The sequence below is a fragment of the Lissotriton helveticus genome, chromosome 10 (assembly GCF_964261635.1).
Source record: "Lissotriton helveticus chromosome 10, aLisHel1.1, whole genome shotgun sequence".
Lineage (NCBI taxonomy): Eukaryota > Metazoa > Chordata > Amphibia > Caudata > Salamandridae > Lissotriton > Lissotriton helveticus.
In genome coordinates, this window is record NC_136071.1 from 360,803,805 (window position 1) to 360,817,652 (window position 13,848).

Genomic DNA, 13,848 nt, shown 5'->3' on the forward strand with positions numbered 1-13,848 from the left:
CCGTCATTGTCTAGCCTATGCGGCTCCATGTTAAGAGAAATACTGTATTTAATGGTCATTTAATATTCTTCATCACGCACTACAGGTAAAATAAATGCATGCTCCAGTCTTAGAGTCAGTTAGCTTTTCCCCTCATGACTTCTAGTTTATATCAACATGTTCCCTAAACATCAGATACTAGATAGGGTTTAGGTACATGTCGCTCCGACCCTCCAGACTTTAGTCTCTGCTCCTAGCACAGAGTTCATAGCCCCCAGCTTCTCCTAGTAACACGTCATTGCCAGTTTGCGCGCACCATTAGGTTAGAGGTCCCGGCTCTTTAGGTAGCCCCCTCCATGGTTTCCGCCCCATTCATGACATATCCTGTTACGTCTGCACCACATGTCTATGTATACGCCCAGTTACACCTCTTTTTACTCTTATCTTTCGCGACTGCTACGCGTCACACCCACTGCTACGCCTACCGCCATGTAATGCTATGTGTTCGCGCTATGTATATATGCTCATGTATTGTTATTAAAAGTTAGCGCGCTCATCCCAGACCCAGCCCCAGCAGCTGCTGGGCCCTGTCATCCTATTCCTATGCAGGTTGTCCTGTTCCTGTCCTTATGCTGTATTAAACCTGCAAAACTCCTACTACCTCGAATCTTGACTCTTATTTATTGAGCTATCTGTTATGATATATGTCTAGTCAAAAATAGGGTATTATTTATTTATTTACCACATAATGGCGCCCGAATAGGGACTTGCCCTTTCCCCACGCGTCGGTGAAGCCACGCCGACCCCCTGACCCTCTGCAGTCGTGACGGAACTCTTCTGCGCAGTGGCAGATATTTCTGCTCAAGTATCCCTCAGGCCCACGGAGGAGACGGAGGAGGCGGTCCAGCATCCAGACGAGACGGTGGAGGAACGCGGCTAGTCCCGACCAGAGCCCAAGCCAAGAGTCCAAGGTCCGAGGTATCCGGAGGTCCACCCGTAACTGAAGTCCGAAGTCCGAAGTTCGTCGTCGTAGCAGTCCAGTCCAGTCCGAGGCCTTCCGTTCTTGCTGCCCGGTGAGTACCGTTACTGGGGTAGTATCTAGACAGGGTCCATTTAATTGACTCTGGTCTGTGGGTTGGTGGTACACAGTCCCACAAACGAAGTGTCCACTTCGGTGGATGCGGGTCCTGACGTGTCTCTTTATGAGACCGGTAAGTTTCGTACTGTTTCAGCAGTGCATCTAGTTTCTGTTCTAGTCAGTTTCTGTTCTCGAGAAAATTCATGTGTTCTGTTCTCAGTATTTCCAGGTAGTATTCTGTCCGAACTGTTATTTTAAATGTTTTTCATGTATTTTAATGTCGTGGTATGAATGGAGTATAAGTATCGTGTTCATTGTGTATTGTATTGTGTCTAGATTACAGTTCAGTCATGCCCATATTTTCCAAGTTACGTCAGTTAAAAACTAGAAAGGGTCTGCTGGAAGCAGCAGTTCCCGTCCCGCCCAGGGACAGTCCAGGTCACTTTATGTATCAGAAACATGGCATAAGCGCCATATTGTATCTAGATTTATGGGTAGAGTATACCAAACAGTTAGAAGAAAAGTATAGATGGCCCGTATCGGGTACATGGGATGCCGAATGCATCATGCGAGTAGAAGAAGCATTATGGAAAAAGAAAGCCAGACAGTCACAGAAAGATGCCATCGAGCTATGGCGCAAAGAAGCTCATAAAAGAACCGAAAAAGAAATCAGAAAGTCAGAATTAAGTAGAGAATCCCAAGAACGAGCCCAAGAAAGAGAATTAATCGAGATAGGTGAACGAGTTAGAACTGAGCAATCAGACAGACAGAGGAATGCCCTCATTAAGGGTATGTATCCTCTTCTTGCCGAGGGCTTGCCAAAAGCGACCCCGGAGGCATCCAGTAATTTCCCGCCACCATTAGTTCCAATCAAGCTACGTCACAAACCGACCGCAGCTGATATTTTTATTTCGTCCTATCTGGACGACACAGTCCCCGAATATGCAAATCCTGTTCGCGCTCCGCCAGTCCCTGTAAATCAGGTAATTCCTGCTCCCCCAGATACCGGGGTGCCCTTAACAGCCCCCCTGGGTCAGCCCGCCATACAAGTCCAGCCCACGTTACAATTACCGACCCTGCCAGGACGGAAAGCATCAGTTGATGATTCTAGTTTAGGGGCCGCAGGAGGAGGTCTTCCTCAAACCCCGCCGCCATACAAACGTTTATCAGCACTCGAATTACATGCTCAAGCATCACAGCGTACTCCCAAGAGTAATAAGTCTGTCGCAGAAATCAGGCAAACCCTTGGCGAATGTGTTTATGACCCAGTTCCAGGCGAGTTTAATATGGTTTTATATTCAGTACGCGTAAGAAGGGTGACCGAGTATCTAGTCACCCTGCCGAATATGAAAGAAGATCTAGACAGGATATATCGTTTCATCCGTACAGGGGATGACCCACAAAGTATTAGTGATGCCATGTCTCAAAGGAAAGCCGAGATTCAGCGCATGATATTAAAGTTCTTAATTAATTGTCTAATAAGAGAACAAGATTACCCGTCTAAAGACCCGGAAGAAATGAAAACTCTAACAAAGTGGAGTGATAATATAGCCGAAGGAAAGCACAATACCATTGGTGCCATGGAAAGTATGTACAAGAAAATCCGTAGAGAAATAATAAAGATACACGAACAGCGTAAAGCCGCACAAGTAAGCGAGAAAGAAAGTACCTCTGATCCTGAAGAGGAAGACGATGAGAATACTGCCAGAATAGCGTATGTAGGAAAACCTAGATTTCCAGATCGCCATTTACGTCTAGAACACAAGCCAACTTTCCATCATTCAGCACCAGAACAAGGTTCCCTAGAACAAGTATTTCAAGCTACCGATCACATTCTGAAATCACGAATCGGTTACAGTGAGTTAAGTACTATGCATGAACAGGAACTAGTCCGATCAGCAGTCCGATGGATTACTGATTCTACCACTTTTCCAGACGAAATAGTGGCACAAATGTTTCTGAAAATGCCCCCAGCCGAGCAGCGACTGGTGGGTATGTATATGATTCAGCACCTCATTACTTTGTATGAGGGTCAACACTCTGATCCAGGCCCGTTACATGATATCTTGAACGAGTTACTCCAGTATAGATGGAGAGGTCTAGGTACCGATTTAATTAGTGTCATTTTAGAACAGCGTCATAAATATAGAACATTCTTGAACCCGCATTTTGTTCATGTCTCACCCCCAGAAAGTAAATCATTCTACATAGACAGACAGAATCCGTTACGAGAAGTCCACCCAGTCAGAGGAACGGGTGGCGAAATGCAACGAGTGTTTGTATACACTCCGATCACAAAGATGGAACTCCTCGAAATGAAGAAATTAATTCCCTGTCATGACAAAGATCCAGCAGGGTTCCATAGAGAATTAAAAGACATGCTCCGTATGGGAGAATACACTTACCCAGATATCATTAAAATGTTAAAGGTTCTGCTACCCGCAGGGGTGTATGAAAAGCTAAAGGAAAAAGAATGGGAGGTGGGAGAGAAAAAGATAGATTGGGCAGTCCTAGAAGCAGAAGATAAGATACGTGTACCAGGTACTGGTCTTGGAGAGAAATGTAAAGAATTACCAGAATTATTAATTCAAGTTTTACCCAGATTATTAACAACGAGAAAAGAAGACTGGGATGCAATCTCAGCCTGTAAACAGAAACAAGATGAAGATATTAGTGATTTTTATTCTAGGTTTGAAAAGTGCTTTAGTATCAACAGTGGCCTCAAGACAAGTAGTGAGTCATACCCTCACCTTTTCGTTACCAAATTAGTCGAGAATTCAAGTCCACCAATTAAAAACCGAGTTCTGAAAGTCGAAAGCACCTGGCAAGCAAATACTCCGTCCCAGATGCTCCAGATGCTCCAGTACCACCAGAATAGAATCAGGGAAGAGCAAGAACACGAGAGAAAACGTATGAAAGACACGAAAATGAAAGTACTAGTTGCACAATCTGTTCCTCAAGACAGTCAGAAGAGGGGTCCAAATCAAGCCAGTCATCCTGCAGCACCCGTTAAAGGGAACTGCAATTATTGTAAACAGCCAGGTCATTTCATAAACGAGTGTACAGTTCTGAAACATAACATAGCTACCGGTAAGACAAAAGAAAGACCACGTCCGCCTAGACAGGAACAAGTTTCACAGATTCCTCAGCCACAGAATGCACAACAGACAGTTACAGCACCGCAGCCTATTGCTGCAACACAGCATGTTACATCGCAGATGTACCAGTATGCACAGTCTGAGTATCCAGAGTATCAGCCATATTCATGAAACAGCCTAGAGAGGGAGGTAGGCTTGCCTCTCATCGAGATACCTGTAGATCAAGAAGGTCCCTATGTTCACAGTCAAGTATTAGGGAAAGACAGAAAGTTTTTGATTGATACAGGGGCAAGTAGGACCACAATTAGTCATGCCGAAGTTCCAGGGGCTCCGCTCTCAGGCTCAAGAAATGTTTCCCTTGGATTTTCAGGAAAGCCTATCGTTAATGAGATTTCAAAGCCAGTCACTCTAGAAGTAGGTCCATTGTCCCGCACTACTGATCTGTTACTTACTAAGTCATGTCCAGAAAATCTATTAGGCATTAAAACACTGAAAGAGTTAGGTGCAGTTATATGTTGTTCCCCAGAGGGAATACGTCTGTTCCTACGTGACTTTAAGGGTCACTATGTATTACGAGATTTTGATCCCAGACTGTCTAAAGTTCCGCAGCATTTATGGGCGCAAGGTCCAACTGATGTAGGTTACATGCAAATCACACCCCATCGTGTGACTCTCAAACCAGGTGTAGTGTTACCACGAATCAGGCAGTATAGATTGCCACCTGAGGCTGTAGCAGCCTTATCCAAAATTATAGACGAGCTCATGGCTCAAGGAGTAGTTGTAGAAACTGACTCCAATGTATGTAACTCTCCGATCATTCCAGTCATGAAACGTACTGATCCAAATGCACCCCCAGTATATCGATTAGTGATCGACCTACGAGAGCTTAATAAATGTATTATTCCACAGTACCCAGTTGTCCCAGATATCTCTTCCCTGTTAACTGCTATTGATTCCGAAGCCACGTTCTTCACTGTCATAGACCTCAAGAACGCATTTTTTAGTGTTCCCATCCATCCAGACAGCCAGTTTCTTTTCGGATTTTGTTTAAATGGAAGGAGCTATATGTTCACACGCGCTCCTCAAGGTTTCACAGAAAGTCCTAGTATTTACAGTCAAGCACTCAAGAGACAACTAGACAACATTCACATGCCAACTGACACTGCCCTGCTCCAGTATGTCGATGACCTACTGATCACAGCCCGTTCTGAACGTGCTTGCGAGCGAGCGTCACTGACGGTTCTGTATTTCCTAGCCGAGATGGGACACAAGGTGTCCCCTTCGAAGCTTCAATTCTGTGTCCAGCAAGTGGTATACTTAGGACACTTACTGTCCAAGAGGGGTAGGCAGTTGACACCAGACCGTATCCAGTTAATAGTGAGTCTTCCTCAGCCCAAGACCCAGAAGGAGGTACGTGCCTTTATCGGCCTTACTTCTTATTGCAGACAATGGATTCCCCAGTATGCATTTCTAGCCAAGCCACTGATACAGTTAACGACACAGGAGGCAGCCGTATCGACTGTTCTCCCTTGGACATCTGAACATACACTTAGTTTCAACGAGTTAAAGAAAGCCCTATGCCAAGCTCCAGTTCTAGCTACACCGAACTACAGTAAGCCTTTTACACTTTTCGTTACTGAACGTGAAGGTACAGCATTATCTGTTCTTACACAAGATCAAGCAGGACAATACAAGCCCTGTGCTTATTTTTCTAGCACACTAGATCCAGTCGCCCAGGCGTTGCCTGCGTGCCTCAAGTCAGTTGCAGCCACAGCACTAGCTATTAGACAAAGTGATTCCATAGTCTTAGGACATACCTTGACAGTACAAGTTCCACACTCCGTGGAAGTTCTTTTAAACCGAACACAAACACAACACTTGACGATTGCACGTTTAACAGGTTATGAATTGACACTGTTCCAGCCACACATAGATATTAGACGCTGCAACATCCTGAATCCTGCTACACTGTTACCATCAGTTAATTCAAATCCAGCCACACATGATTGCGTGGAAGTAGTTAACATTACGACAAAGCCAAGACAAGACCTGACAGACATTCCGTTACCAGATCCTGACCTGACACTTTATGTGGATGGTTCATGTATGAGAACTAGTACAGGAGAACTAGTCGCCGCGTATGCAGTGACTACTGACACCGAAGTTATTAAGACACACCGCATTGATACTCTGTCCGCTCAAGCAGCAGAGCTAGTTGCTCTGACACAAGCCTGTATACACGCCAAGAACCTGAAAGTTAATGTTTACACAGATTCACGTTACGCATTTGGAGTCGTTCACGACTTTGGAGTGCTCTGGCAGGAGAGAGGTTTCATGACTTCTCATGGAACCAAGATTCAGCATGGTCTCCTTATTCAAGCTCTGTTAGATGCAGTACATTTACCGACATCTATTGCTATCATGAAATGCAAAGCACATACGAAAGTTACTGACATTATTTCCCAAGGTAATGATCTAGCAGATCGCACAGCCAAGCTTACAGCACAGACTCCAGACAGTCAAGTTAATCCGACACAGATACATACTCCAGATCCGACTACATGTATGACAGTTAAAGACCCTACTCAAGATGTCATAGATATCCAGTTACATGCTACTCCCGATGAAATCAGGAAATGGTCTGAACAAGGAGGGGTCCAGACAGATCAAGGATGGTTAACAAAGGGTAGAGCCACATGGTTTCTCCCCGACTCTATGGTTCAAGTCATTATTAATACCGCACATAGTCCAGCACATTTAGGAGAAAAAGCAATGTTAGACAGTATCCAGAACATTTGGTTCAACAAGCATTTACGAGCTGCAGCCAAGCAGAAAGTCCGTACCTGTATGATATGTTGTCAGTTTAATCCAGGTAAAAGTGTCCCGGTGGAACAAGGTGGTTTCCAGCCCCCTGACCACCCTTTTGAAGTCCTCCAGATGGATTATATTCAGATGGAGCGATGTCGAGGTTTCAAGTATGTCCTTGTAGTTGTATGCGCTTTGTCCAGGTGGACAGAAGCATATCCAGTCCCAGATTACACAGCCGCGACCACTGCCAAGCAGTTGGTTCGTGAATTCTTCCCTCGATATGGACTCCCTAGAGTCGTATATTCTGATAACGGTCAGCCATTCTCATCTGAGTTGATGAAGCACGTTTCCCTGTTGTTAGGGTACCAGTGGAAGTTTCATTGTGTACGCCATCCTGAAGCAGCCGGTCTAGTCGAGAGACATAATCAGACTCTGAAAATTCGAATTGCCAAAATATGTAAAGATAAGGGTGTGGACTGGCTAGTAGCTCTGCCAGTTGCTTTGTTTTACATGCGCATGGTCGCACATTCCAGATCAGGTCTGTCCCCGTATGAGGTCGTTTTCGGCCGCCCCCCTAACATGTGGGGTACTCCTAGACCCCGAAGTATTACTGATGTTTCATGTAATATGCTGACAGATTACCTAGCTTCCTTGATGTCTGCCCTCAACTCATGTCGTTCACAGGTTGCCGCCGCATTTCCAGACAATACCGAGGTGGCACCGCATGAGATCGTTCCAGGTTCGATGGTGCTCGTCCGGAACTTTGACAGATCAAGTCCGCTGGAGCCACGTTGGAAGGAGCCCCGTCAGGTCCTCCTCACCACCCGTACAGCTGTGAAATTGGAAGGACGCCGCGGCTGGGTGCACCTTTCGCACGTCAAGAAATTCTACGGATTAAAGCCGGTCTTTAAAAACATTTCCCAGGATATCAAGACTTGTCAAAACATTGTTCCTAAGGACTGTCCCGCAAATGACATTGACACAACCCCTCCCCTGTTAGAGAAAACTCCGCAGCAGGAGTATAAGCAAAAACTCCGGTCTAGTAAAATAAGTCAGTCAGTTTGATTGTATAAGTCCTCCCCTAGGTGAAACGGTTAGACTGTTTCTGACATGTATAAAATAGACCCCCATAGTGAGAGAGTCAGTCAAAACTCAAACCGATGTATCGTTTTTCTAAGTTTCATATTATTTCTCAGCATAATGATTTCCTGCACTAGTTACGCATTTTTCCTGTGTTTTCCAGTTCCTCATGTAAATAAGCCTTCTAATGTTACAGTAGAACACACGTTTAGTGATCTGCCTCCTCACGAATATTCATACCGCCTCGCTATGCGTAATAACTCATTTATCCGCATGTTACATTACTCACACCAGACCAGCAATGCCACTAATTGTTGGGTGTGTGGTCGACTCCCCCCTTTCCAGACATCGAAGGGAGTTCTGCCACTCTTTCCTTATCCTTTTTCACATAATGGTTCATGTGGAGCATGGTCCACGTTAACGTCATCCTCAACAGACATGTCTTTTCTTAACAGTACATGTTTCCCAGACAAGCAAGGTTTCCCCCACAGAACAGGTTTAGATCTAGAAAATGAAGTGTATAATTTAGGTAACTATTCTTCGAATTTCATGGTCCTGAATGTCCAGTCTGATACTACTCCAGACTCACCTGCTATTTCAGTACTACCAGTCAAAGGCGAATTATGTGTCCGTAATTATGGTTCTGTACACGTAGGACATAGTGATTGTACTACTATTATCCAGTATAGTGACAGTGGGAAATCTATTTTTAAAGCTTCACGTCATTCTTATTTTGTTTGTGGTCAAACTGCATATACTCGTCTACCCCTCGATTGGGAGGGAACCTGTTACATTGCCTTCCTACTGCCACCTGTTTTCCTAGCCCCACCTGACTACCATAGGAATTCCTTCCTAGTACATACTAGACACAAGAGAAACCTCCCGATTGTCGATTATACTGAAACTGCTGCAGAGCAATTCATTGATATTGATAAAGGTGTGTTCCCTTATTTAGGTACAGTTGTAAATAGTAAGCTAATCCGTAGGTTAACAAGAACCCTTGAAGCAGTAGTAGATGAGACTGCCTCCGCTCTAGGTAACTTAACCGAAGAGCAATCCTTTATGAGAATTGTTGTGCTCCAGAATCGTCTCGTCCTTGACGTCATACTGGCCGATAGGGGCGGGGCCTGTAGACTCATCGGATCCAGTTGCTGCATTTTTATTCCAAATAACGCGCCGTCTGTTTATTCAGCTATAACCAGACTTCATAAAATTGCCCATCTATTACACCAAGATCCAGGCACCTGGACATGGTCCGGTTGGTTCTGGAATATAATTTCCGCATGGGGATGGAAAGTCCTGTCCTTTCTAGGTATCGCAGTAGCGATCATATTCAGCTGCTGCCTCTGTATACAATGTGGCCCTGCGATTTGCGGCATGTGTGCTACCTCTTGTATTCCTAGTCCCAAGCCCCGTTCTAAATCCCGTTCCAAGACAATTTGAGATGAACAAATGGTACTGTATGAAATGATAGATGGTATCATGAATATTGATGTTTCCTGATGGGAACGTAGTGACAAGGAGGGAATGTGGAAAAGTAAATTTTGCCATGTTCTGTGTCCCTACGTGTCATCCATCATATGTTATGTGTGCATGACCAATATGCATATGTATTCCCCATGTCCGATTAATGACGCAATTATAGTTGTGTCCTCCTCTAGTATGCCAGTTTCCAGTCCTCGTGAAATACTACGAATACCAGGCCTATGTAAAGCTACGTTGCCACGTTTCTCAGTGTACACGTTATTTCATTATAAAGTCCCCGTTTCCAGGCCTCAACAGGGCCCGGACATCAGATTCAGCTCCTGTCTCCTGAAGCCTCGCTGAGGAGCGATACAGCCCCCACCTGTATCCTCGACCCTTCACTTACTTCCTGCCTCGCAGTCCCCGGTGCAGCTTGGCTCTGCCTCTGAGTCTGCCAAGACTATGTTATGATTCCAGTTATCAGTTTAGTCCTCCTTCTCTGCATTCCTAAGCTACTGAACTACCTCAATAGTTTCCGTCATTGTCTAGCCTATGCGGCTCCATGTTAAGAGAAATACTGTATTTAATGGTCATTTAATATTCTTCATCACGCACTACAGGTAAAATAAATGCATGCTCCAGTCTTAGAGTCAGTTAGCTTTTCCCCTCATGACTTCTAGTTTATATCAACATGTTCCCTAAACATCAGATACTAGATAGGGTTTAGGTACATGTCGCTCCGACCCTCCAGACTTTAGTCTCTGCTCCTAGCACAGAGTTCATAGCCCCCAGCTTCTCCTAGTAACACGTCATTGCCAGTTTGCGCGCACCATTAGGTTAGAGGTCCCGGCTCTTTAGGTAGCCCCCTCCATGGTTTCCGCCCCATTCATGACATATCCTGTTACGTCTGCACCACATGTCTATGTATACGCCCAGTTACACCTCTTTTTACTCTTATCTTTCGCGACTGCTACGCGTCACACCCACTGCTACGCCTACCGCCATGTAATGCTATGTGTTCGCGCTATGTATATATGCTCATGTATTGTTATTAAAAGTTAGCGCGCTCATCCCAGACCCAGCCCCAGCAGCTGCTGGGCCCTGTCATCCTATTCCTATGCAGGTTGTCCTGTTCCTGTCCTTATGCTGTATTAAACCTGCAAAACTCCTACTACCTCGAATCTTGACTCTTATTTATTGAGCTATCTGTTATGATATATGTCTAGTCAAAAATAGGGTATTATTTATTTATTTACCACAGCACAAGGCAACTCCAGCAATGCATTTTGAGGCCTATTCTCACTACACTGCGTCACTCCTTACGCCTGCTTCAAGCAGGTTCATTCTTTTGACGCAGTGACGTCCTAGAAGTGACGCAGTGCAATCTTGTAAATTTCACTGCGTCACTTTTACAAGGCTTTCCTGCGTGGGAACGCCCACCATGAATACATTCACAAAAGTGTTGCAAGGGGCTTATAAATCTGCCCCTTTGTATTCATCTTTTTGCGTATCTGTAGTTTTTCAGTTGAGGTCATGAAGGGGCAGATTTTCAAGCCCTTGCACCACAAGTGCGTCACTTTTTGTGACGCAACAGCAGCACATTTTGCTGGCCCATATTTACAATGGCAGAAAAAGAAACCCTGTGTGACTTTTTTGTCTTTGTAAATACTGCCCCCTTTACATGCAGCACTTTGCGTGAAAGGGGCGTTCCATGGGTGTTGTTGTGGGTGTTCCCATGCACAACCCATGGAACCTGACAGATTTTCAGATTTAAAATAAATCATAAATCTGGAAATGCATCTGAATGCAGCGCCTCTGCAAGGGAGGCGTAGGGAGGTGCAATGAGGAGAAATGTATTAATTTCTCCTCCTTTTTTCTCCCATTTCTATGCTTGATGCATCCTGCAGCACACATAGTAATAGGAAATCACCTCTGGTGATTGTTTATGTACAAGAAGGTGTTCCTTCCCGCACATAAACAATCAGTAAAACAATGACATTTTGCAAGTTTCTATGTGTGCTAATGCAGCAAACATAGAAGTTGTAAAACGCAGTTTCTGATTGTTTATGTGCAAGACGGGAGCTCTTCCTGCACATGAACAATCAACACAGTGACGCAGCAAGGGTGCTTGCATGGGCGCATTGCAGCAGTTTGTGCTCCAGCGTAGGAGGTAGCACAGGAATGCGACATATTGTTGTAAATATGTTGCATCCCTTTGCTTTGAAACTAGCGCGGCGCAGTAAAATGACTTGCTGCACCGGCCTGCCTTTTAGGGGCAGATTTACAAGCCCCTTGCGCCTCATTTACGCCGCTGTTGAGTCACTTTAGTGACGCAGCGGCGGGGCAAATCCTCCTCCATGGTGCAGGGGTACTTACAACGTGACGCATCTGGGAGATGCGTCACGTTGTAATGCCCTGCGCCACATGTAGGCGTTCCTGTGCAGGGGGGTGGGGGGGGGGGCGTTCCGACGCAGGAACGCCTCCTAAAAGTGGCTGAGTAAAATCTACAAGATTTCACTCAGTCACTTTTAGGCCCATGCTGCGTCAAAACCCTGTGCCTGCCTGAAGCAGGCGTAAGGATTGACGCAGCAATAACTAGATAGGGCCCCCAGAGCATTGCTGGAGCTGCGTCGCGCTTGCGACGCAACTCCAGCAATGCGTCACTTTTTGCACCATGGTGCGCCGCATTGTAAATGCGGCGCATCCATGATGGCGGAGCTGTGGCGCACAATAGTAGGCTTTACAACATTAATCTGCGGCGTCGATTTAAGCGAAGGATTTCTCGAATACTGCGGGTGAGGGGTTTTAATGGGGAGTGGAGGGGTAACCTCCGGTTCTGATTGGCCGCGGCTGCGCCGCTTGTTGTGGGGAGACCGGGTAATAGATGGTTTTCATATTTGCTTTAGAAAAAAACAGGTAAAAGCAAAAGCACCCAAAACATATATGAGAAGAGGGTGCTTAACGATCTGTGTCTACTGTTCTTAAATATTTGTAGAAAATTTAGGGGCAGATCCTTTATTTTCAAGAGGCGTGAGCACACGAGTAAGCAGTGAACGAAATAGTGGCGACCTTTCAGTGCGCATGCGCATAGAGAGCTGGCAAGCTTTCAGAGAAGGAAGGAACACATCAAAATCCACTTCCCGACACGCTGCATCTCAAAAGTCACATTGAAAGCAATTGTAGGGGAAAATCATTGCGTGAATTTTCGATTTGTTTCTATTGTTCGTCTATCGATGAATCCGTCTGTATTTGAGAATATCAAAATAGGTATGTCAGTAACTTTCGAAAGAACTCGAAATGTATCCAAAAAATGTAATTTAGCAAAGATTTATGTTTAAAAGTTTGTAAGACAGGCTTTTTGCTTCCCAGGTAAGCTCTACTAAATTTACTATATCCAAACCAAACCTACTGGACCGTTCTCTGTTGTGGTGAACGGCTTTCTCTGAGTTGTAATATGGCTGCCGCTGTTGGGCTAAGAGTACCCATTGATCTCCCAGGCTACTTGAGATGCTAATATATGTAAATAAAAATCGCACAGTCTAATGGGAACCCGGAGAGAAGCATTTTTGCTGAACGTCTTCGATGCTTATGCATAACGATAATGAAAAAAATCATACTTTTCAGTCTGCGGCTAAATAATGTAAAGTGATGTCGTATGTCAATTTGCTTGCACTCATTTTCTTAAGATCTCTCTATGTTAAGTACTTTCTGCGTTTTTACATTCGTTATCGTCAGTGAAGTTGATCCTTACCTGTTGCTCCTAAGGGAGAAACAGTAAATGATGATTGGAGATGGATGAGTTCATGATTACTCTCTCGAATCCATTGGTGTCTAACAACCGCCTTTGGATCTCCTATCTGATATTCACTGACGATCGCATTTAATGGTTAATACCAGAGAAAAGCAACAATCAAGCATTAAACTAATTATCGTTTTATGTTGTAAAGTATCGTATATAAATTGTGGTTGCACGTTGCTGGTAAATTATTATTTAGTCTATAATGAATAATTGTTCGAACCTTCAGTTAGTTGACGGTGGTAAATTGTTTTTAAAGAATTCTAACAGGTAGTTTAGGATTTGGTATTGGTTTTGATGGGATATCTGTAGACGTTAACCAAATTAATTTCTCCTATCCTTACAAACGAAGTTGACTTTATTTATTGTGATTGCCGCGTATGTAAAGCACTACAATACCTTGGGGTTGAGTTTGCGCTATTTGAAACTGCACAAAAAAAAGAAAAGCCACCACCCTATGCACGCCCCAGTTATTAAACTTAAGGTTTTGCACCCAGAGCCGGCCTTTGCTAACATAGCGCCCTGGGCGTGGGCAGAGAAAAATT

General features: G+C 44.6%; 1 non-coding gene across 1 annotated transcript; it reads left to right on the forward strand.

The window, feature by feature from the left end:
- Positions 1-13,235: 13,235 nt before the first annotated feature.
- Positions 13,236-13,369, forward strand: LOC144786322 (U8 small nucleolar RNA). The gene has a single exon (XR_013602128.1). It is a non-coding gene; the product is annotated as a U8 small nucleolar RNA (small nucleolar RNA).
- Positions 13,370-13,848: the final 479 nt, after the last annotated feature.